Source organism: Pelodiscus sinensis, chromosome 1, assembly GCF_049634645.1.
Source record: "Pelodiscus sinensis isolate JC-2024 chromosome 1, ASM4963464v1, whole genome shotgun sequence".
Classification (NCBI taxonomy): domain Eukaryota; kingdom Metazoa; phylum Chordata; order Testudines; family Trionychidae; genus Pelodiscus; species Pelodiscus sinensis.
This window is the reverse complement of record NC_134711.1, coordinates 195,153,570-195,179,668: the sequence shown is the minus strand read 5'-3', so window position 1 is coordinate 195,179,668 and position 26,099 is coordinate 195,153,570. Positions and strand designations below refer to the sequence as shown.

Below are 26,099 nucleotides of genomic sequence, written 5' to 3'. Positions count from 1 at the left end.
GGGACAGTACACTTTAATTGCATAATTGCTGTTCAAAATCACACATATCTTTGTGTGATTATTTATGAAATCTAGATAAAGTACGTGTTATATTCCTTGATAAGGCACAGGACATCAAGCAGCAAAGGCTCAATCAGGCAATGTGCTGAGCAGTTATTTTTTTCATATCCAGCACTCAAGTACAGGCTTGCCTGGGTAAATGTGCAATCATCTGAATGGGATAATACACATGATTAAATAACTTGTTGGACTGGGGCCAGAAGGCTCAGAAATACTAGGACTGAGCCCGAAGAAGGGAAGCCCTTGAAAATAAACCCTACTGCCAATGGCAGTAATTCACATTTGCTTGAAAACCAGATATTTTTCATTAATCTTTTCTTTTTAAAATAAATTAGTAAATTTTATTTGTGTGCAGGAATTGAACACATTTTCTGAAAGGTATTTTGGGTTAGAAGACACAATGTTTGATAAACTGAACTAAAAAAAATCCAAATATAATTATTTGCAGTTATTTACAAAAAATAGCATCCATATTTTCTGAAACTATGTAGTCCTGAATAGAATTAATTCATATATACCAGAGCAGTAAATTACAAAAGGTAAAACCAAAGTTAGGTAGATGAGTGATGAAAATGTGTTAGTATCTTATTAATATGTTTAAGACATTTATCTAAAAACTGATATCTGGTTGAAAACAATTTGTGTTAGAAATATTATTTGGTAATTCTTTTTGTGCGTGAGAAACTATAAAACTGCAAAAAAGCAGAATATAGTAAATACTACAGTAAAGGGTGCAACTCCATTTTTATTATAGCTACCTATTTTCATTCACCCATAATTTTTTACAACATTTCTTCTGTTAAGATGAAACTTCATTTGCTTGGTTTTGCTTTCAGTTACTGAATGGAGTAGCTGAAATACTGTGGAGTTTTGAAAACACGCATTTGCATTAGTCTGTGCTTTAGGAAGTAGGATTTTGTGTATCCTATTTCTCATCTATACTACAGAATCAAATAAGATGATTAAGTATCACAATCACCTTAATCACCTTAAGAAATGCAACCTTAATTCAGCCCTCTTCCGTTTATATGTTATGATAGTCTAATAGTTCTAGCTTGTGCATTTATATTGAATACTTGCATTATATTGCAGAAAGATAAATGTTCATATGGAGATTTAGTCTTTCTTTAGATCCCTCCATTTACAGTGTTAGTTTTGAGAAGTTGTATAGTAATAAAAATGTATAATTATGAAAAGGGATACATCAACATAAAAATTTACTGTATGGAATATGTAGAGTTGTTCTAAATGTCCTTGTTCATAATATATTAATTAAAAATGGAACATTTTTGTAAATTTTGAACTTTTACTCTTCACTGCTTTCTATGTTTTGCATTTCTTTCAGATTAGATAATGAAATTAGCTAGTTTCATTTTGAGTTCCATATGCTGACTAGAACCATGCTGCAACTTAATGAGTTGGAAACCTTACATGGGAATGCCTAAATTGTACATTTTATAAAATTGAAATAAAAATGTCATATAAGAATTTCTAATCAGATTAAGACTTGTCTACAGGGGAAACTGTCCAGAATAGCTATTATGAAATAAGCTATATGGTAATAGCTATTCTGGAATAAGATGCCTGTGTGGACACTTTATTATAGAATAATACAGTGGTTTTCAAACTTTTTTTCTAATGACCAGTTGAAGAAAATTATTGATGCTTGTGACTCAACATAATCTAACTAGAGTGCAAGCTCCAGGGTGGGTCTGAGGATGAGAGCTTTGGGGTACAGGAGGGGGCTCCAGGTTTGGGAGGGCTAGGACTGGGACAGGATGGACTTACCTTGAGCGGCTCCTGGCCAGAGGTGCAGTGGGGGTGCTAAGGAAGTCTTCCTGCCTCTCTCGGCCCCGCAGACCATGCTGCACCCCTGGAGCAGCCAGCAGCAGGTTCCCAGCCAATAGGAGTGTGGAGCAACTGCTTGAGGCAGGGGCAGTGGTCTCTGTTCTCCCTGCTCCCACCTAGGAGCCGGGCATGCTGCTGGCCACTTCTGGGGTGGAGCACAGTCTACAGTGCCAGGACAGGCAGGTACTCTTGCCTCAGCATCGCCACTCATTTTGTGTACAGCAGTGGTTTCCAACTGCTGGTCTGTGGACTGGTGCGGGCCCGCAAACCACTGGCTGCTGGACCTCAGCACACTGCCAGGCCATGCAGCTTAATGACTGGCTCAGGAGGACTCTCGAGCAAGGCCCCGTCAGCCCAGAAACCCCACTTCTTCTCTCCCCGGGATTGTCTCTTCTCCGTGAGCCCAGCACTGCATTGGCTTCTGTGCATTATGCTGCCTTGATGCGGGGGACACTGTCTGAGCCCTGGGGTGGGAGGGCCCGCAGGTGCGGCAAGTTGCTCACTAGGACCCTGGAGCAGCAGGCAGGGGTTCTGGGAGCCAGGGCTGGGCTCACCCCCGCAGCAGGAAGCGACTTGCAGCCACTGCTGGGACCAGGCACTGGGCTGGATGCCCAAGCCCCGGTAGGAGCTGCTGCTGGGCCCCTGGAGCCTGGGCTGCATCTGGGAGGGAGAATCTCCAGCAGGGCCAGTCACATTGCTCCCCAGGAGCGTCTCCCAGGGCAGTGCCCCAACCTGGCCAGCCCCTGCCTGGTCCAGCCATTGTCCCTGCCCGGTCCAGCCGCTGCCCTAGGGTGAGCAGCACTTGGGAGGGGTAGGGGGGCAGGTAAGAGAGACTCATCCCAGAAGTGGTGCCCCAGGGCTGCAAGGGGAGGATTTGGCCCTGAGCTGCTTCCAGCAGAGCTGGCTGCAATTCCTGGGCCCTGGGCAGGGAAGCTGCTGCCAGCGTGTGCAGGGCGGGGGGAGACAACCCTAGTGGGGTTGGGAGGGGGCTGAAGAAGTGTGGGGGTAGATAAGGCAGAGAGAGGGAGAATAAGGATGTGTGAGGTGGGGGATAGGAGGGGGATGCAGTAGTTGCTGAAGGAGGTTGGGAGATTCAGGGGAGATTTATGGGATGGATGTGAGCAGGGGTGCAATGTGGAGGGAAACTCTGGGGGGGGGTCACATGGAGGGAAAGGGGGGAGACTGGGTGCAAGAGCATCCTGGCTGGGAAAGGGAGAGACACAGGGCAGGGGTTGTAAAGGAGATGGGGGAGATACATTGGCAGCATGGGGCAGGAGAGGGGAGGGCAGAGATGACTGGTGATAGCACAGGTGCTAAATAGGGTGCCCCATATGTTCCCTGCCCTTCTGGGTGCATTTCCCTGCGCCCCTCCCTCTGCAGGCACCAGTTGCCCCTGGGTGAATTCTTGGTGAATTTTTTGTGCATTGTAGATATCTGCAAACTCTGATCCGTTACAACATGTGTTGTACATTGTGTACAAATGCAATGTAAAATTACAAGTGACCTCTTAAAATTAATTACAATAATGAATACGCAAATACAATGTTAATAATCTGTCAAAAGTTGGTGAATGGGTTTGCTGGTCCATGGTATAAAAAACATTGGGAACCACTGATGTACAGTGCCCAAAAGTGTACACAGACCTTTGTTGCATTAGCTATAACAAAGCTTCATAAAATGAGCTGAAGAAACCAACTTGGAGAATTCTGGGGCACATCTGAGAAGCCCTAATGAACAGGAGGCTGTTGAGAAGTGCACACAAGTTGAAAATTCTGATCTATTCTGAAAACACATTTACACCTCTGCAAGTAATCTGAAACAGAACCTAGAGGATTTCTGCCAAACAGAGTATTGGGGCAGAAGAAAAAAGTGAAACAAGGTAGAACTGCAGACATTCTGTTTACTTCTACGTCACTTTATGCCCAGGGTTTAAAGGAGAGGGAATGTGGATAACTCTTCCCCCCACCATAAAAGTGGAATAGAGGAAAGGAACCAGTGATAATGTAGAGAGAGAAAAAAGATAAGAAGGTAACAAGAGACATCAAAATCACATGTAGAGGTGTACGAAGTCATCAAAACTGAAATAAGTGTGGTGTTTTTTATTTAGTTCTTAAAAGCAGATTGACAGGCCTAAACTTGTATTGCCTTTTATAGTGACCACAGTTTGAAATTATTACCTTGTTTAATTCCCTACATTTTTTGCTGGTAAAATATATTTAAAACTAGTCCAGCAGTAACCAAACTACTGCATTTGTACTTAACAGAATAGCAGTATGTACTGGTTTGTTTACTGAATGGTTAACACTAAAGGGCTGGTCTACCCTACAAGGTTAGGTTGATGTAAGAAGCCCTGCATAAACCTAGCTGTAGAAGGGCCTTCACTTAAATTGTATCCTGCCAATGTTAGTCTTCTCTATGTTGATATAGTAACACCACCACCTTGAGCTAAACAGAATCAAGGTTAAAGTAATTAAGTTGATGCAGTATCAGTCAAGACACTGTGTTACTTATGTCTATTGTCACCGGCTTTCAGAAGGCATCACACAATGCTCTATAGCAGGTGTGGGCAACCTTTTTAGGTCGATGGCTGCTGACCACAGAAAAAACAGTTGGGCGGGAGCCAGCGGGGGTTGGAGTGCCAGTATGGGCTTTCCAATGTTGGGGAGGGGAGGAGCCCTGAGCCCCAGGGCGTGGATCCAGGCAAGCCAGGGACGACATCTGGCCCCTTGGCATTAGGCTCCCCCACCTCTGGGTCTACACTGATACTACAATTGATACAAGTGCTTCTGGTGAGGACATGCATCACTGACACAAAGAGCCAAGTGTTTTCATAACTATGGGGGTTGTATGCTGACGTAAAATAGATGGACATAATTGTATAGTGTAGTAGATCAGGGCTACTTAACACGTGGCCCATTTGTTTGCAGACCATGGTGTGGTTTGGGTTTATGTGGGGCTCAACATGTGGCCCATGGGTGGGATCCTTTGAACATGACCTCCACTGGAAACATGCTCCACAATGGTGAGTCAATATAATGGTCTCTTGCTGATATTTGTTTCAGGAATTAAATTCCTGGACTGTCATTGCTCATTAAAAGTGCTGACATATGAGTGGAAATTGGGTAAATATTGCGTTTTATTAATATCAGCAGAACTGACTTAAAATGGGGTCTGTGTGTTGTATAGTCTTGCCTTAATCTTTGTATTCATGCCTGTAAGTGTGAAAGAAGCTATTTACATATATATTTGCATTTAAGTTGTGGCCCTGAGCATGTGCTGTATCATTGTGGCCCCCAGGGCTTCCAAAGTTGAGTAGCCTGGGTGTAAATGGTTCTAAGATGAGCTTTTGCTGTCTTTTCCAAATGCTAAGGGATGGTGGAAAAATGTAATTTGAGTAAATCAGGAAAGTGTACCATAATTCACCCTTTCCAGTCAAAGTTTTAAAAGTGTTTAAAGAATCCCTCTGAGCCCTATCACTATGAGTAGCAGTTGTTTTGGTCTTTGCAGACTGGAGATAAACATTTTTTACAAGTTAGGGTTGTTAGCCTTGACCTCCTGGGCAAATTCCAATTCATTACATACTACATAAAGTTACCCTCCACTTTAAATTGAATACTATTGTCTTCACTTCCTGGACAGAAACTGTTATAAAGCATTGGTCACATGATGTTAAAGAAAGACTTAAGTGGGTTGTGCCCAGAAAAGCTAGTATAATATTTTTGTTAGTCTCTAAGGTGCTACAGGACCACTCGTTTATTTTTTTAAGTTACATGGCTACCCCTCTGAAATTTGTCATTTTAAATGATGCAATTTTTAAAAGGTAAAAGTAATTTCAGGTACTAGATTTGGTTGTTTTCCAGCTCGGGGCTAACTTTTGCAGTTTTACACTATTACCTAATTGTAAAATGTTTTATGTCTCCTCTTGCTGTCCAGAAGTCCACACCAATGGAGACACCTGCCAATTTGGAATGTACTCTATTCTAAGTACTGGTGGAAAAATAGACAAGTAACGTTATGGTAAACTTAAATGTTACAAGAAAAAAAGGGGGTGTTGGAGGGGAGAAAGGAAAATAGATAAACTTGAGTTTACATTGTTGATGCTGTTTAAACAACGATGGTGTCTTATTCTAATGACAGCTGCATGTATTGAAAGGTGAAATAATTGTTGTGTGTATAGTAGCTTGTACGTCAGTTTATGGAGTTTTACTTCAGACAGATCCCTTGTCTGATTCAACTGCAGCATTGTGTCCTAAATAAGAGGGTTTGGGGCGAAGGATGCTGTATGCATGCAAAAGACTCAAAGGGTGGCGCAGCTTGTCTGCACGCAGTGTGCCAGCAGCCCCAGGAAACTGTTTCGCACTGAATTATTTCCACCCTGTTTCTAGCACCTGTGCCGGGGGGAGGGGGAGGCAGGGACTGGGCTGTTCTGCATTGGGGGGGGGCGGCCTGGTGCGGGGCGAAGTGGCGCGGAGGTGCCCAGCTTGTCTCCCGCTTTCACGCAGCACCACGCGCCAGAGATGCGGCGGGCAGGAGCCCTTCGCTGGGCCAGTGGCGCTCCCCGCCCCGCGGGGGCAGGGGGGGGAACGTCAGCGGCTGCGCCCGGCACCCACGCCTGCTCCTCGTCTCCCTCTTTCTCCAACCCGGAGGAGGAAACACTGACGTCATAATCCGGGCTCTCCGCGGCTGCGCTGTTCGCACAGCGGGTCACAATGGAACCCAAACGCGCCCAACTGACATGAAACGGTCGCGCAGCCGCCGCCGCCAGTGAGCGCGCCGCGCCGCGCCCCCACCTCCTCCGCTCCCTCCCCCCTTCCCTCCCCCGCCCGCGCCGCGAACCCCGCGCGCGCCCGCGCCCCTAGCCCCGCGCGCCCCGAGGGGGGCGGTGACAGCCGCCAGGCCTGCCCCGTTGCCGGGCTGAGTGACACACAGCAAAGGGGGAGGGGGGGTCACGCTGTTTGGGTGGCGGGGCCGCCGTCGCGTTGGGTCGGAGTCTGCGCCGCTGGCCCAGCGCTGCCGGAGCCGCCATATTGCCCAGGACGTAGCGAGACGCCAGCGCCGGGAGCGAGGAACCGGCCCCGCCGCCGTCTCTGGTCCCCTCCGCCCCGCGCACGTAGCGAGTGGCCAGTGCCCGACCCCTCCCCAGCCGAGCCCAGGCCCCGGTGAGAGGCGCGGGGAGCGTGTGCGCCCCTCCCAGTGTGTCTCGCTGAGCCCCGGACGGGGCGGAGCGCGCAGGCCCCGGCCAAGCCCCAGCTAGAGCCCCGGGCTGCCGGGCAGGAGCTGGTGACGCAGGAGAGACGCCCCGGTCCCGCTGCCGGAGTGAGCCAAGCGGCCAGGCCGCGATCCTAGCGCGGGCAGCTCCGCACAGCGCCGCGGGGCCCGGGGACTGGCCGCCCCCTCTGCCCGTCGGCTCCAGACCGAGTATGAGTCGCTGCCCTACTGGTTGCCTGGGATGAGACAGCCCCCGGCGGCGCATCGTCTGCAGCAGCACCCAGCGGGGGAGCGGGCCGCGGCGGCAGCGGGAGAAGAGAACACCGTGCGGGGGTGAGCATGGGCCGGGTAGGGGGAGCGGTTCCTGCTGCAGGCAGCGGGCGCGGGGAGGCGTGCAGGCTGAGTGGCCCGTGGCCCTGGGGGATGGGGCTCCCCGGGCAGAGCGGGGAGCCCGAGACCGCTGTGTGGTGGTGGCGAGGGGGAGGGGAAGTGGCGGCGCCGCCGCCGCCTCCTCCCCCGCAGCCCGCGGCGTGTGTCGGTGCATCGCTGTGTTTTGGAGCGTGAAGGAAAATGGCTGACGGCGTCTCATCCTCTCCCCGGCCTGTGCGAGGCTGTGAGGCGAGCTGGAGGAAGCGCTCCCAGCCTGGTGTCTCGGGGAGCATGCCCGCCGGGCGTCACCTCCCTGGGCTGCTGGGAGAGAGGCTCCCCGCAGAGCTGCACCCGCTTTTATCTCTCTTGAGTCTCGTTTCACTTCACACCAAGCGCCATTACTGAGGTGGAGTGATTGGGAGCTGTGTAGGCCTGGGCTGCGCCTGGAAATAAGGCCCTGTTCAGACTCTTCTTCTAATCGGAGTGAAATCCGGCAGTACCGGTTCACTCCCACCCGTTCTAAGCGATATTAATATACGTGCAGTAGAAGTGTGTCATTCCTATAACTCCAGCTGCTAATAAAACTATTTCTATGTGGAAAACACCCTTTCACTGTTAGGCCTTTTTCTCTTTAATATGCTCTGTTAGTTCTCCAAAATGACAACTTCCAGATCTTCCAGTTGTGTTTTTCCCCTTGTGTTAAAACTTTACTTTGAAACTGTAGTATTTGAGACAGGGCAGTTGGGAGAGAATTTGTAACATCTAGGCCATAACTTTTAAACAACACCAAATAATCTAGTAGCACCTTAAAGGAAGAGCAAAACACGTAGATGGCATCATGGTCTTTCGTGGGCACAACCCACTTCTTCAGATGACAGCCTGTCTGTCATCTGAAGAAGTGGGTTGAGCCCAGGAAAGCTCATGAAGCCATCTACGTGTTTTGCTCTTCCTTTAAGGTGCTACTAGACGATTTGGTATTAAGTTTTTCCTGGTACAGACTAACTTGGCTACCCCTCTTATTACTTTTAATTACAGTATAAAAGATTACTGAGGATAGGAACTGCCAGTCCACCCATGCCCACCTACCTACCTATTTACTGCGATTTTCTAACTACTCTTTCACTTCACTTTGGGCATCATTGTCTGAGTACAGAGAGGATGTATATGGAAAATCCACATATTGCCAAATAAACTTGTTTCCAAGATGCCATATTTAATTTGACTATTGTTCAGGAATTAAGTTGCCTATTGAATGATCCTGTAGCAAAATTAGTTATCAGTATAAAAATGTGAGTAATTCTACTTAGAATTTTGAAAGGACTCAAATTCTTTATACAAGTCAGGTGTGTATTATGGCTCTCTAAGGCTTGTTGATTTTGTTTGTACAAATTGTTTTAAATACCTGATCCTGCAGTTGGGTTCATTGTGGGCAGATCTTTGTACCTGAGCAAAGACCCATTGAAATGATTTTGGGAAGGTATAAGGTTTCCCATATGCACCTAATTGCACAATTAAGGCCTACTTTTTTTAAAATTAGCTAATTTATTTTTGACATACATTGCTAAATATGCAGGGAACAAGGTACAGTTTGAAGTATGCTGAGAACTGATATGTTTGTGATAATTTTTACTTACTATGGCAAACTGACTTACAGGTTTCTTTGTCATTGGTCCTTTTACTATGCTTTTGCTGGCTAAATTGTGCTGGGCTGTGGGACTGGTGGGAAGTATAAAGTGTTGGGTCTTTTCCTCATTGGGTCGTGGCATGTCTATCTTGAAAGTTTATGGGTAACAGATTAGTAGTTGTCTACACATTTCAAACTACTGGCTACATCCTGGAGCTCTTGGGGGTTGCTTATGATAAAATGCTGGGGATTCCTCCTCTAGTATTGAGGAACATGTAGAATGAAGCCATCTAGTTCAGCAAAATCTTAAACTTACTGTACATTGATCTTGAGTTTTTTGTTATACATGTAGTGGTGTTTATTTTCAAAGCAGTGGCATAATTGATTTTCTCAAACCAGAAGAACACAACAGTTTTCTTGGTCATACTTTTTAATGTTTCTGATAGTTCCTCAATTGCAGTATTTGGAACAGTAAAAGGCCAGATGCACTCAATGTCATGGATACTTAAAGATAGCTCTAAATGAAGACATACTCAGTATAATCTGGAATAGTGTTTCTCAACCTTTTTTTTTTAATAAAGAACCCCTTAAAAAAAAAAGTACCCCCAGTACCTACAGTTTTCAGACACGCAATATTTTTTTCTATCATTGTAACACATTTGTTTAAACAACTTAATCGTAGCAGGATGGGTCATGAAGTTTTTGGGTGTCAAAAGTACAAAAATAATGAAGCGCTGTAAAACCTAAAACAAATTCAGTTTTCTCGAAATTTCAGTTGTGTTGATGTACCCCCCCAGACTTTTCTCTAGTACCCTTTAAGGTACTTGTACCACTGGTTGAGAAACACTGATCTAGAATGAACTGTAGTGGAATAATCTCAAACCTTTATTTGTGGGGAAAAAAAGAGCTAGTTAAAAACAAACCTGTGAGATGAACAACAAACTTCAACTTTTTCTTGTCCTTTGTTTTATCTTGCCTCTTAATGTAGTCTTTCAACAATATTTCCTTTGAGAAATCTCTGTCATCTTACTGTTTCCAGCCTGCTGCTTCATTTCTTGGTGAATTTACTATTCTGGTGATTTACTTCCTGTTGAACTGGCAGGAGGAGCTGTTCATTAGCTACCAATAAATAAGAGGAGTGGGAACAAACCATGGCTTTTCTCTACCGTGGCAGTTGAGTGACTTGTTGTGCACAGGTGTTTTAGTCTCCCTACTCCAAAAGATGAAAAGTTTTGATGGAGCAAGTGAGAATGTAAACAGTGTGGTGTCCTCTCCAGGAGTGCTCTCATATGAAACCCACTTGTAGTGCAAAAGTGCTGGCAGTGTTTAAACTGCTCGACTTGTAGTGACACAGCAGTGTCACTAACAGATGAGTAATATAGATAGAGGCCATGTGTGGCTTTTGCATCTTTAGAAAGCTACCACTTCTAGAAGTGTTTTGTTTCCTATATAGTGCATTTATATTTGAGGGTAACCCACGGTGTCAAGCAAACCCTGTTTTTATTCTGTACCATCTTGTCAGTTATGTATTGTATTGAAAATGCTGGAAAAAAATAAAATGGGGGGGGGGGGGAGTAAGTAAATAGCTACTTAAGGAACTAGAAATGCTTACAGTAAAGAAACCACAATAGTGTTTTCGAGCAAGATAATCTAAATATGCATTTTATTTAGAGCTTTCCAAAATGTCAGGTAACTTGAGTGAAATTGAACAAGAATTTTGTTGATTGATAAAAATAACTTATTGGGAATATTTCTTTGAGTCACAGAAACCTTTTTCATTTTTTCCATATATTCAACTGTATTTAAAGTATTACAAACAGTGATGTAAAATCCTGTTTAATCAGTTAACCAGTTACATGTTATGTTTAACCAGTTAACCACTTAAACACAGACTGTAGGCAGGGGCTGTTCCTGCTAGGGTGAAACATCCTTGCATGTGGTGTGCCATGCTGGGCTCACCATAGGCAGGGGCTGCCCAGGCCATGCTGGAGTGTCCTTGCCTGTGGCACACCGGGCCAAGCCGGCATGCCTCTGCCTGCAGGATGCCACACCAGGTCTGCTGCAGGTGGGATCAGCTCCAGTCAGGCTGGAGTACTGCCTGTGAGGGCTGCTTTGGTCTCTGCTAGTTGATGGTAACCAGTAAGTATTGCTGGGTAAAGGTAATGCTTAATACATACTGGTTAACTGTTTACATCCACATCCTCAGGGCTCAACAGTTTAGGTAATCTACTCGCCATGGGCGAGTAGATTATAGCCCGGCACGGCGCCATAGTGCGATCAGTGCATGCACAGTGTGCTGAACCGCATGGCTGGTGAGTGGGGCTCGCCGTGGCTTGGCAAGCCTTGCACATTTCTTATTACAGATATTAGGATTTAACAGTTTGGATTTCAGGCAATATAGCTGCATTTTCAGAAAAAGCATTTGTTAGCTGCTAAATAGAATTAAAAATTGTAATAACACTTTGAAAACTTTTTTACCGATAAACAGATAAATCTAATATGAAATTAAATTACTTTCTTTAGTCTGTTAAGGCAATATGTTAAGGGAAAAAACAATGTTTTTATCCCTACTTGTATTTAAGAAGCATTTAAATTATGCTGAATCAGACCATTGGTCTGATCCAGTATCAGTTACCTGGTTTTGACTACTGTTAGTATCTCAGATGAAGGTGTTGAAATCAATGGGGGATAATGTGTACATGAGGAAAATTTCCTTCTAATCTCTAGAAGTTAGAGGTTATAAACATGAGGCTTCCAAAACTCTTGAGCGTCTACTCTTACTATCTAGGGTACTGTTAATATTCAAATACTTAGGTGAAAATTCTATCCACTATTCAAGAATCACTATTTTTCTGGGAACATCATGCTTTGGAAATACCTGTTGTTAACTAGGGATGTTAACTGGGTAACCGGTTAACTGGTAAGCATATGCCTTACTGGCATACTTTCCAGCTAACTGGTTAACTGGAGCCTCCCCTCCCCACAGTGGTCAAGCTAGTAGGGCCATAGCAGGACCAGAGCAGTAGCGGTGGGCGGGGAAGGAGCAGCTCCTGCAACTGGTGGTCAAGCAGTTAAACAACAGTTAAAACATTCCGAGCGGTTTTTACATCCCTATTCTTAACCATTAATTTGATTATTTGGCAAATCGTATTCCTTTTGTCATGTTTGTTTTTAAATTCAGGGGGCAAAGTTGTAGTTAAGGTGTATTATGTGAACTCAATTTAAATGGCTGACCTTTTGTAAAAATAATTGTATCATGTACCTATGATACTGGGTTGTAGATGTCCTTTGTATTTTCTAATATGTCATCTAACATAATGTAATATTGCGGACCTACTTAGTAAGCAGTTAGTGTTGCTACATACAATGTGCCTGACACACATCCATGCATAAGGAAAAGTTAAGCAATCTAAAGTATGTTTACAACTGCATTTGTGAGCAAGCATCCAAGCCTGGGTACAGAGACTGGTATTGATGGGGCTTGCACTAGTGCTCTAAAATTAGCTGTGTAGATGGGTCTTTGATATTGCAGCTTGGCCTGGAATTTGGGCTCTGAAACCCCCTTCACAAGGGAGCTTCAGAGACGAAACCCCCTTCACAAGGGAGCTTCAGAGACTCAGTTTCAGTGAGAGCTGCAACATCTACACAACTGTTTTTAGTGCCCTAGTACAAGCCTCACTAATGCAGGTCTGTGAACCCAAGCGAGGAGGCTTTCTCCCATATACAGTGTAAATTCTATCCACTATTCAAGAATCACTATTTTTATAGGAACATCATGCTTTGGAAATACGGGTGGGCAATAATGTTTGCTGGGAGGGCCACTCCAAGAATTTGAAAAGTGGTCAAGGGCCTCACTCTGTATCAATGGAGGTGGTGTGGGGTCTGGGATGGAGGTTGGGTGCAGACGGAACCTGCAGTAAGGGACTGGGGTGCAGGAGAGGGTGTAGGGTCTGGGAAGGGGTTTGGGTGAAGCAGGCAGTTGTGCCCTGGGCAAGGGGACTAGGGTACAGGAAGGGAGTGGAGGGGTTTGGGTTGTGACCTAGGATAGGAGGGGGCTGTGACTTGGGGTAGGGGATTGGAGTGCAGGATCTTGGAGGGGATATGGGGGCAGAGGGGGGCAGAGGGTTTGAGTTATGGGGGGTAGAGAGGGAAAGGGTTGGGGTGCCAGAGATAGGCTCTGCCTGGGAGACTTTCCTACTTTACTCCTAGCCAGCAGCCTTCCCAAGCAGTCTCCCTGCCTGTCCTGCCCCCACACTGGCTTCAGGGGCCATGTGGTTTCTGCGCCTGAGGGGACAGTGCTTCCCATGATTCCTGTTGGGAACAGGTAGATCCCATTGGCCAGAAACTGGCCAATGGCATTGTGCTGGGTGCAGGAGCAGTGCGCAAACCTTTTTCCTCCTTCCCATAGGCTCAAAGGTGTTCAAATAGCCCCACAATGGCCCTATTTCTCAGCAGCGTTCAGGGGGAGGCTGGAAGTCTGCGGGCCAGATTTCTCCCATGATGGGTATTTTGCCCAGGCCTGGTGTAGACATATCCTGGCGGTACACACCTACTAGTCCTTCACCTGCAAACACAGTACCTTACTATTACCTCAGCTACTGTATACCACAGACCATACATCACAGCTGTAACTTTGTCCTCTTTTTGCAAAAAAACATTTATCAGATAATACCCAATATGTACTAGTTGCAAATGTCTAGTGTAGTAGTTTGGGTTGGGGGAGAGTATTTTTATAAAAAACTTGTATGCAAAAGGATAGCTAAAAGGGTGTTGGAAAGCTGCAATTCTTTGGTGGCAGTGCTAAGACTGTGATATGTAGTGGTATAAAGTGTGTGCTTGTGGATGCTGATAACATTATGTGATTTGAATTGTTAGATGACCAGTTTAAGGCAGGGATGGGGAATCTGCAGCATGCTGCTGAATCTGGCCCACAGTCAGGCTGGGACTTCCCCTCGCGAGAGAGAGAGCTGGGTCTTGCACTTCTCCTGAAGGAAGTCTCCAAGTCTTGGCGCCCTCCTGTGGGGCTGGAGCATGAGCACCCGGCTTGCCCCGCTGCCGAGGAAATCCACGAGCCTAGCTGGCTCTCCTTAGGATAGAGCTAGCTTTATTACTAGCCTCACTGCTTGGCATTTCACTGAATTTTGGGTTTGTTTGGTTTTTGTTTGCTTGTTGAAACCAATGTCAGTGAGTGCCCTGACAGATTTTTTTCCCCTGTGGTTCAGTGGCTCTTGACTGAAAAAATGTTCCCCATCCTGGGTTTAAAGATGAAAGTCTTGTGGGTTTTTCAGTTACTAAAAAATACCACCAGACTTCTCATAGTTTAATTAAAAAAAATTCTTCAATGGATATGGTGATATTTGAACAAACCTGAACTTTGATGTAATATTGTCATAATGGGTGTAACTGTCTTTTTAAAACTGATCTCTTTTACCATCTTGTGAATGCAATTAAAAAAAGGATTCCAACTATGCTTTAATATAGAAGGTTTTAATTTGGGTGGCATAATTTTATTTTAACTAGGTCCTTTTGATGCAGTTGTTTTTTAGTGTAGACAGGGTTTCCGCGTTAGTTTGTCTAAATTTTGCCCTCTTACAACTTTGCTTGTGAAAACCCTGGGAGACTTCAGATATTCCCCCCTTCACTGCATGTTTACATCATGCTTTTCCTGCAAATAGGATAAATTTGGCTTAGTGGCATGCTGCGTAATTTGTCAGGTTGTACATCAGTGAAGGTACAGGACAGCTCTGGTATGAGCATCTGATAAAGAGGGGAGAAGGGAAAATAAAAAAATATTTTTTTAAAGGTAGTTGAATAACGCACCCAGTTCCTGATAGATTTTTCATTGAGAACTTCACTAGTATTTCTTCTTTGTACAAAATAATGTTGCTGCCATTGCATTTCAGAAAGTTCAATTTTGAGCTGTTGGGTAGGACTTGCTATCTTGTCTTATGTTATGGTTATAGACACAAATGTTTCTATTCCTACTATGATCCCAGAATATTGATGGAATAAAACACAGATTTTACCTTTACATTTTACTTATTTTAGTTTTTTTAAAGAGAAAAATAGGTTTGGGATTCCCCCATAGGTGTAGTTTGGCTTCTATTTTTTGGGGAGGGGGGCAGGGCTAGTGGGGCTCAAGCCATCTCTGCATGGTGGGGTCCAGTGGCGGAGTGCCAGCTCTTCAGCCCTTGAAGCCTGTTGGGAGAATTCAACTAAAAATGGTAGCTGAAACATGCGGAGTTTAACTGAAAGCTTGAAAAAAGCTAAGGGGGCAAGCAGAGGAATAACTCAGCTGGTATGGAGTAGCTAGTGGCTGAGTGCAGGCAGGGGGTATTAAGGGTTGAGTACTGGGAGGTTTCCCCTGCAGTCCTTGTGCATGGTGGAGAGGAGAGGGGCAAGGGGGATCTGCTAGCCATGGAGTTGAATCTCCCTACCTGGGTAGCTCTTACTGGCTACCTCTACAGGTGCAAAGGCAGCTGGGAAATGAGGAGCATCTTCAGTCTGTAGCATGGGAAGGAGACAAGAGAATGCTGCCACTACACGAGCCAGAGTAACAGCTGCCCTGCACTGCCTGGCTTCAGCTTCCAGCCTCTGACCTGGGCAGGGAGAGGATATGTGTGTGTGGAGCTGCATCTGGGATTGCTGTCGTGCTACAGTTTGAGGTGGGAGAGGTTTGAAATGCCTTCCATATTTCCAACTGACCTGGGATAGGACTTCTGCTTCACAAGGAGCAATGGAGCTCTGGGATTCAGCCCTGAACCTTCCAACTTCATCCAGGCTTCAGCCCCAGGGGAAGTTGTGGGGGTTGGAATTAGAGACTCTTATTTCTGCACTACTGCCTACAGAGTTAGGATCTAAGCCAGCAGCTGCCACTTTCTGGGTGCTCCATGCTAAAAGCAGCACTATAGAAGTAAGAGCTACATGGGTATGGTATTGCCATCCTTACTTCTACACTGCTGCTGGTGGGGTGTGCCTTCTGAGATGGGCAACAAGCCAGCATTACAACTGCTGCTCTCTAGTTGCATGTAGAAGTGTGGATGGCAATACTGGGAACCTCCTAAAATAACATTATGATTCCCCACAACTCCTTTTTGGGTCAGGACCCCCAATATGAGAAACACTGGTTTTTCCCAGTGAAATCTGTATAGTGTAAGGTAGAAGCATACGAAAGGTCAGATTTCACGGTCTGTGACGCATTTTGCATGGTTGTGAAGTTAGTAGGGCCCTACTTAGGGCCTGGTGTAATCCAGTAACTAGTTTGAGGGTGGAGACCCTTTGGTGATTTGTCATATCCTATCCACACGGGTGAGGGGTGGGTCCTGCCCAGCAAACAACACCCTGCAGTGGTGGCTCCTGTGCTATGTGGCTGGTTGAATTGGGTGTGACACTCTGTTCTGGGTGTTGCAATGTTGCTCAGATTTGGCTCTGCCCACCTGACTGGATCAGTTTTGTATACGTGGAGTTAGGACGTGGCTCATGAGTTTGCAGTGCCACTTGCTCAAATGTGGACTACTTACTAGACTTCCATCATCATGGTGGGTAGGACAGAGCTCTGTGGGATCACAGTGTTTCAGTGCCTGGGCAAAGAAGCAAGCCTGGATAGCCTCGTGGGACCGGAGCCACAGATGCTGCTGCAAAATGTTCTGGGTACCCAATTTGGGTCTTGACACTTGTGTTGAAAATCCCTGTTCTAGGTAACTATCAAACAGCAGAAGCAGCCATTGTTGGGGTGAGGGGAGGGAGAAGGAAACAATTATGCTAATTTAACTTGCAGGTTCTTTAGGACTATGTAGATTATCTAGAAATAAGATCCCTCTCTTATCCAAAACAGAATTTTTGTGATGGGTTTCCCTCAACAATGTGGCAGAGTATAGAAGTGCTAGAGCTGCTGTTTGGAGTCTAGGTTATTGATCAATTTGAACTAGAAATTAAACCTCTTACAAATATGTGGAGGGCAAGCCTCTCAAAAAAAATTTATTGGTTTTCCATAATAGCAGTGTAAATTACACAGTGACAAATGTTACTGTTAAAAGATACTGATCTCTCAGTTAGGGATGTAAAATCCTGGTTAATCAGTTAACCAGTTTAAACCTTAGGTTTAACCAGCTAAGTAATTGTGTGGGGTCCTGCTCCCAACCCCTGTTCAGGGCTGCTGCTACCCCCCTGGGTATGAGGGGGCTGGCAGCAGGAGCCAACAGCCCCACCCACATGGAGGGCAGCTTTTCCCATCAGCCTCCGCCCTGCGTGCAAGGCTTCTGCTCATGGCCCCCCCCGCATATAAGGCTCCTGGCTGCTGTTGCCTGCCCAGCTGTGTGGGGGGCTGGTAGTAGGAGATAGCAGCCCCGTGTGTGGTGGGGGGGGTTGTCTCCTTTGCTCAGCCACTCCCTCACATAGGGGGGCGCTCCCGGCCCTTCCTATGTGAAGGGCGATGGGCTTCTGCTCCTGGACCCCTCCTTCTCTTCTCCAGGCTCCCAACTCCTGCAGACTGGAGTAGCCTTCTGCCTGCGGTGAACTGCTCCTGAGTACCAGTTAATTGGTACCTGGTAAGCATCCCTTGGTAAGGATGATGCTTACTGGTAGGGATGTAAAAAATTTATTATTTGGCTAATTGAATAGTCGATGCAATTTGCATCAACTGTTCTATTAGTTGATAAGGGCACTTCCCCCTTTGAATTGAACACTTCAAAGGTAAAAGCACTGTGAGGAGCACAGGGCCAGTGGGGGACTCAAGCAGTCCCCTGCTGGACCTGTGCTCCCTGTGGCGTTTCAAAGTAGTAGAGCCTCATGGAAACACTGAGGGGAGCCTGGTGTCAGGCTCTTCTTGGCATTTCAAAGTGGCAGTGCTGCATGGATCTTGGGGTCAGCGGGGGAGTCCCTGGGATCCTTGTGACGCTGCTGCTTTGAAATGCCACGTACAGTCTGGGCCAGATGGGGACTCCCAGCTGGCCTTAGGCTGCACGCGGCATTTCAAAGCAGCAGCGCCACATGGAGCTCAGGGTCTAGGGTCTGGTCCCAGGCTCCACGTGGCGCTGCTGCTTTAAAGCAGCCCCTCTTCTCCTCTTCCCCCCTCCCCCTCCCGCCCCATATCATACCCTCCCTCTAGTGGTTGCAAACTGCCTGGCTGGTAGATACACTCTCACAGCATGAGCACTTCTACCAACCAGGCAGTTTGCAGCTATGGACTGATACACCTAATAATAATAATAATAATAAAACTTACCAAATTAGAAAATACCAGACATATTTTATGTCCAGTATTTTCTCAATTTGTTTCCCAGACAGAACCCTCAAATACCGGACTGTCCGGTACAAAACTGGATATGTGGCAACCCTACCTCTCCTTGCATCCTCCCTCCTAGCCAGATACCCTACTCCCAATCTGCTCCTGGTCTCACCTCCTGCAGTGCCCATGTAGTGCCAGATCTTCCAAGCCCTGGCCCAGGCTGGGCGGAGGACTCAGCCTGGTGAAACACTGAAAATTTATTCGAAAATTTAATTCTTTTTTTATATGCGATTATGTTTTTGGGCTGCGAAAAACAGTACTAAAAAAAAGCGTTTCAACTAAAGTAAAAAGTTTGTGAAACTGGTCTAGCCAGCTTTCTATTAATCTTACAGTCCATTTATCCAATCCATATTCCCTTAACTTGCTGGCAAGAATATTGTGGGTGACGGTATCAAAAGCTTTGTTAAAGCTGGCACTGGGGGCTTTGGGAGGACCAGAAACAACTTATTTGAATATTCATCATTTGCTTAATGAATATGCAAATGAATGTTACTGGTCCTCCAAAAGCTTGTGAATGGATTTACTGGTCACCGTGTCAAAGTTTGGGAACCCCTGTTCTTGGGTAATCCCAGTGTTTGCTTTTGCTGTTGCTTACAACTTCCCCCATAAGGGCAAGTTTCCTTGCTACCTAGAGATAGCTGAAAGGTAGTACTGAAAATGACCAAAAACTTGTTAATTTCACTCCATTGCTCCTAAGTAGTGAATATTTAAAGACACTGCATTGGTTCATCTTCATATGTAAAAATCCTCCAAATGTTAACTGGAGTGGGGACTTAATTTTTAAAACTTGGAAAGTTAGATTTCATAGGTTCACTAGGTAAAACTTCTCCTTGAGTTCAGTGAAATTTGCCAAGAACCTCTAAAAATCAGGCTAATATGAGCTGAATACTGCTTTGTCAAGTGAATAGTCAGAAATGGGTCCCAACTTCTTCCTACTATGCCCTTTTACTTTAGGATAACTGCAACTATTGAGTATCAGAGGGGTAGCCGTGTTAGTCTGAATCTGCAAAAGCGACGAGGAGTTAGTCTATAAGGTGCCACAGGACTCCTCGTCACTTTTGCAACTATTGAAATATTCGAGAATGCAACAGTTCTCAATTGTTTAAATTTTAAATGAAAATTGCTGATTGGAAATCTTCCTCGGTCTACCTCTTCTGTTTAGTTTAATCCGGCAGAATGGGGCAGCAGCCACCTCCCTGGATGCAGGGCTGTAGATGGGAGCCGGTATATATGGGGATCTGTCTGCCACCCTATGTTGCTGACTTTGAGAGAGAGTCTGGAGTACAGGGTGGTAGCCAGCTCCTGGGAGTGGGACTGGCAGCCGAGAGTGCACTGGCTGGTGCCCTGCTCCCAGGGAGCCCGCATGTAACAGCTCACATTTTTAGCGAATACATGGTTATAATAACTGTTTGGTTTTTTAAAAAATATCCCTAGTCTGGTAACAGAACAGTTTGAACTAATATCTAATTCAAAGCAATATTCATTCAGGAAATTTTGTGTTCCCTGTTAATATTGGTGTTTTGGCTTTTATTTTTAAATTGTCACATTTTATTTGAGAACTTTAAGTCCTTCAGTTTTTTGGGTGTAAATTTTGTGGTGAAATTCATATATATAAATTTGTTGTTTGTTTTTAATTTTGACTCAAGTCAAAAATTGTTACTTGGAAATTGAGACTGTCAGTATTTTCTAAGAGGAAATAACACTACCTAATACATATACTACGGATGTTAGAAATTGTTTACTTAAATAATGGTGTAACCACACTAATTCTTAGCAGTTACACGATTGTTTGATGACCGCGGGGGGTGGGGCTGGCAGCCAGTGGGGTCCCAGCTCCACTGCTGGGGAGCCCTCTGCCAGACAGAGGCTGTTGTAGGTGGGGGCACTCTGTGTGGGGAGCTTTTAAACTAGTGTGGTACAGGAGGAGTTGAGGGTGCAAGGTCTGAATGGAAGGTAGGGTGCAAAAGCAGGCTGGGGGCAGTCTGTCTGGGGGGAGGGTGCAGGAGCAGGGTGCTTGTAAGTGTCTGTTCAGGGGTGAAGGAGTGGGCTGGGGTTTGGGGTCTTGGAGGGAGAGGGTTTGCGAGGTGCTGGGGGTGCAGGGGCTGGGCATGAGGGTCTGGGGGGGCACTTATTTGTTTTTGTGCTGCACACAAGCACTGGAGGCTTTCCCCACTGGTATTGGAGCAGTAGGGAAAGTCTCCAGGAAGTATGTCAGTGCATTGCTGTTCCCCTGGGTGGGTGGGGGTGGGGGGGAGGAGGAGGAGGAGAATGGCAGCATGCAGCCATTTTTGCACTCTGTTTCTGGCTACCTTGTGGCTTTCTGCCCCTCCCCCGCCGCCCCCCTCTCTGGAAGCTGATCCTGGTTCTCTAATCTTTCAGGGGGCCGTGAGAGTGTAGTGCCTGCATGGGCTCCATGCTGCAGGGAGAGGAAGGGGGGCTGGGCTCGAGCTTCAAAAGAGTAATACCTGGCTCACTAGTGAGCCATATTTAGCTCGTGATCCATAGGTTGCCGACCCCTGCAGGTCTAGTAAAAACCCACGAAATCAAATGCTGAGGGTACCCTCATTGCCTGCGGTACTCCTCGTGAGTAAAGGAAGTCAACAAAAGCATTTTCTTCCTTCAACCTTCTGCTGCCCCCAAAAAAATCGATGCAAAGTTCATTGAGTCCAGCTACGGAATTCACGTAGATGCAGTTATATATCTTGCATTGATTTTTCTCTTCCAGTGTAGACTTGGCTTCAGTCTTTCTCTAATAAGAGTTAGTGTAAACCTTTTGGGGCTGCCAGGCGCCCAGGGGCGGGGCCGCACACACACCGGGCGCCCGGCGCCTGGGGCACAAGAATGGCTTGGGCTGGCCCTGGTCACTCGGCGGGAGCACATAAATGCCCTGCGGGCACCGCGTTGGGGACCACTGGTGTAAACTGTTTCTAAACTTCAGGTTTGCTCATCAAGACTGCGTAACTTGGTGCTGAACTTTAGGGATATTTTCTCTATGAAGATACTTGCTCTTTATACACATAGTCTCATATAGTGATTCTAAACCTTATTGCTGCTTGCTGCCCTACCAGAACACAGCTGTGGCCCATGTAACACCTTTAGGGCCATATGGGTAGCATATATATTGTATAGATTCAGCCCACATAACATACACAGTGTTGCATATGGGACCCATTGTGGTAAATAGGTTGAGAACCAGTCTGATTTTACAGTTTCTGCTTATTTATGAGTCTTCCAAAAAAGATAATGGGAGTCCTGTTACTTCATAGGTACTCAAACTTTTATATTGGTGAACTTTCACACAGCAAACCTTTGTGTCCTCCTTTATACATTAAAAACATTTTTTTTATATTAAAAATTTACAAATGCTGGTGGTGAAGTGGGATTTGAGAGTGGATGCTGAAAGCTTGTGACTCCCACATCATAACCTTGCAACCCCCAGTTTGATTTTGAAAACTGGCATAACAGATATAGAAAAATTTTATAGCTGGTTTTGTTTTCTTTTGCAAATCCTGGAAGTAACTTTATTTCTAGATGCCTATAAAACCAGATTACTTTCTAATATAATCAGATCTAAAATGTGTAATTATTCTAAGTTTAAGTTCAGTGACTAGAAAACAATTTAATTCTATAAGGGTTTGCTAGAATCGCAGTCACGTCTTTCATTTGAGAGACAAAGTGAATCAGGTAGTGTCTTTTATTAGACCAACATCTTGTGGTAAGAGAGAGGGAGATTTTGAGCTATACAGGGCTATAGGTCTGAGAAACTTTTTGAAAACATGATCTTATAATGGAAACTGAATAAATCACAGCTAAATAGATTTTTTTTATATTTTCCCTTGCTAAGTTTGAGTTTCTCTTCTTCCCTTTGGTCCATTATATTTTTTCTCCTTTTTCTGTCCCAGAATTTTTTAAATTTAATCTGTACTCATCAGAGTCTTCGTTTTGTGCATCTTTTTACCACATTTTAGCTGGAATCTTCCTTTGCTCTGATTTTCTTGCTTTACTTAGCCTTGTATTTTCCTGTTAGTTCTGTTCTGGCTTTTCTCCTTATGCCTTGGCTGAATTAGGTGCAGTACTTGGTTTACAATGGTGGTAGTCCCACACTGGAAAGAGGCCCCTTATGGACTCAAACTCGTCCATGCTGCCAGATCTGGGGGTAATCCGTCACTCAGGCCTTGCAGTGCGAGTGACTTGTGTTTAGGGGGCTTTCCACCCAGCAGCTGGGCTCCATGATGAGGGCTGGGCAGGGATGCTTTCTGTGAGGCCACTGAGCATGACTGGACTGTGTTGGCTCTCAGGGATCACATCCAAGGAGTCTGCATTGTTCCCCGGTGCAGCTCTAGGTCTGAGATGTCTCTGCTAGCTCCCATCAGTGGGGCCCCACCTGCTTCCATTGAACAACTTTAGATAGTATAGAGACCACTTGTGGGGAAGAGAAGGGAGCATAGGGAACTCTGGGTCCTGAGGGAGCCCAGCCTGGGCAGGTCCCACTTCTGATGTGGCCTGGCAGATAGCATCGTTCCTGAGGGGCTTGAGTAGGGATGTTAAGCATGTAATTCGGTAATAGCGTAGCCCACAGAAAATTGTGTCAGTTACATGATTAACTGATAAGCGGTTCTGCATTTAAAGGAGCTTGAGAGCGGGCAGTCATGTTGGCTCTGTCCTGGCTTGTGCTTGGTCCTGGAAGCTACCTGCGTTGTAGCTCTGCATTTAAAAGCGCTTGGGAGCTTGCCAGCAGGACATAAATGCAGAAGCAATAGCAGTGATAGCTGGTAGGACCCAGTGAAAGCAGGAACTGAGCCAGAGTGCCTACCTACCAGCTCTCAAGCTCTTTTAATGCAGAGCAAGGGGGAGGAGAGTGTGTTGTGTGTAGCTGGTAGAGTTAACAGATAAGTATCCTCTTGTCGGTTAATCATTTAACTGGTTACACTGTTACAACCCTAGGCTTGAGTGATCCCCACCGCTGGCTGCACTGCTGGCTCAGTCAGTCAGGTTCAACTCCCATCAGGGCCTGCAGGAGTGGGCCCCTGGAGAGTGTGTTGGGGTGGAAGCTGGGCAGTGAGAGGCAGTAGTGCATGGGAGGTAGGGGGATGGAGGGCTATTGGCAGTAGGGTACTTTGTATATTCTAATATAGGATAGTTGACATAGGAGGTCTGTGTGGTGGGATGCTGGGTAGTGGGAATTCTTTGTGTGTTTTGGGGTGATGGTCATGGGGGGGTCTGGGCAGAGTGCTAGGCAGCAGTGGCATTGTGCAGGGTGTGGTGTGGTTCTTGTGGTGTATTTGCGAGGGGCTCTGGGCAGGTGACACAGGTCTGTTGGGGTCTCAGTGGAGGAGCATTGGGCATATGGGTTGGAGGAGGCTGTGTGGCATGGCATGGGCCCATCCCCAAGGGGCATGCTGGCAGCATAATTCTGGGAGGGCAAGTGTGTGTCTGATCATGGCCAGTTTGTAAACTATGTCCTTGAGCTGGATTGGATGGAGTAGGGCCTCCCCTGGTGTTCTGTGCCCGATTGTCTGCAGTCAGTCTCCTCTGTGCCCTGGTCTATTGCCTCCAGAGGGGCCCACGTATATTTTTGTCACCAGAACTGCAGAAGGTAATATGACCCTGGCTAGGTGTTTGATTAGGCAGATGCTCTTGGAAAATAAATGCCATATTTAAAAAATTCCTGCCCTGGCGAGGCTAACTAGATGGAATTTTGAATCTTTCTGTGCATTATTGGATTTCAAGTCTAATAATTTTTATTTCAGGACTACTGCTTTCCTCTCAGGTACCAGTCTGCTCCTATGTTTGGTAATTCTGCCTGAATAGTTGCGACTGAGTTTATTTTTAATGTAAAAGTGGAATTTGGGCTATACTGATTTTTGTCATCTGTAGTGTATTTAATAAATAAGACCTGGTTTTTAATGCCAATATTTTAAAAGTTAGATTTCTTAGCCAAGGGAACTGAAAACCTCAGTTTTCTTGTCACTTACCCATTCATTTTCCACCCAATGTTCCCTTCCCAGCTTATCAGCTGTTCACTGTTGATCACTGAAGTTTCATGGGAATAAAGTACTGTGGAGAATTGGTGATGCAATGAAACCTGGGAACTAGATGCATTTTTTAAAATAGACTAGTTTGGTTCCTACTGTAAATATTAGTTTAAGTTGGAGGACTACATACAAAAATTACATTAAAAGAACATTAAGATTGCAGCATCACACACTCTTATTAGGAAATAACAGAATTAGGATAGCTCATGCACCTTTAATTAATTATAATTGTCTATTTTAACCAATCACATCTTTTTCCCCAGGATCTCTTTCTCATTCACTGCATGGGATAGATTCGGCTTGCTGAAAAGGATAGCTTTTCGATGTTTTATTACCCTCGTAATTGTGTGGTCCTATCTCATTATTTATTTTACACCATCTAAATCAGGGGTGGGGATCCTCAGGCCCGGGGGCTGGACATGGCCCTTGGCTTGCCTGGATCCGGCCCTTGAGACTCAGGGCCCCCCCGCATTGGTGAGCCTGTGCTGGCACTTCAGCCCCTCCTGTTGCCCCATCATGGGTCTGGAACACACAAAATATACTAGGTTGAGCCCCTGTAGGCTCTGGTGTGCATCAGGAATGTAGGAATTGTCTTTCTCTTCTTCAGTTGGGCACCACGTTGGTGAGGGGTGTTTGTGTATGGCCCTTGATTGATTTTTTTCTGTGGGTCAGTGGCCCCCAGTCTGAAAAAGGTTCCCCACCCTGATCTAAATTCTGCTTTGAATATAGTAGTATTAATTTCCTTGTGGTTTTTCTATAATGTTCATTACCGTTGTATCTGAGTACATGAGAAACATTGATATAATAATCTTTTGCAACACTTTTGTGAGTAAGGTAATTGATTATTCCTGTTTTACAGATGAGGAACTGAGGCAGTGAGATTAAGATCAAAAGGATCTGCCATCTTTGGGTTTCCAATTTGAGATTCCTCCAGCCTGATTGTTGGTTACTTAGCATAGGTATAGCTCTTCATAAGTTTAAAGGGCAGCTTCAGAGGCAATTGTGCTTGCTCATCATTTCTGCAAATTAGGCCCCAGGTGCCTCGTTCAGAACAGTCAAGATCAACACCATACAGCAGATAGAAGCAGCAGCAAATGACAGAGGAATTGAAGAGACAAGTTTTTACCCTGTGCATCATAGATGTGAGAAGGATATAAGTTCAGCAGCTAGAAAACGAGAAGACTAGTGGCTGTCTTGGAAAGGTTGGATTTAAGTGACTTACCCAGTGTCACATAGCAACAGAGGCAGGGTTAGAATCTAGTTCTCCAAGATGGCATTCCACTGTCTTGTAGTTAAGCTCATTCATTGTGTTGTTTAATTTTCCTGCCTTATTTGCAAAACACCTTCAGGCTTCTGACACATTTTCTGCAGGTCTCCTGCATTACTCAACCTTATTCTTTGTAAAACCATAATTGATTATGTTAGTGCTATCTGTCTTGCATGCTAAATAAGTCAGGAGAATTGAGGAAATAAGCACACGAATAAAGATGTATATCCATAAGGTATACTTTCTGGGTGCTGAGTTAAGGTGGCCCATGCAACCATAATTCTGTAATTTCCTAAGTTGAGTGTTTCACTTTGCAATATTAACGTTTTTAATGTAGTTCTTCTATGTAATTTCTTAAATTAAAAAAAACAAAAATCAGAAACTCCATGATGTGGAACCACA

General features: G+C 45.5%; 1 protein-coding gene across 4 annotated transcripts in view; it reads left to right on the top strand.

The window, feature by feature from the left end:
- The first annotated feature begins 6,678 nt into the window (after positions 1–6,678).
- USP9X (ubiquitin specific peptidase 9 X-linked) overlaps positions 6,679–26,099 on the top strand; it is a 282,963-nt gene continuing 263,542 nt past the window's right edge. For all 4 annotated transcript variants that reach the window (XM_075913065.1, XM_014578958.3, XM_025190080.2 and 1 more), the window contains exon 1: positions 6,679–7,449. The gene's annotated coding sequence lies outside the window, so the exon portion shown is untranslated. The remainder of the gene's footprint in view (positions 7,450–26,099) is intronic.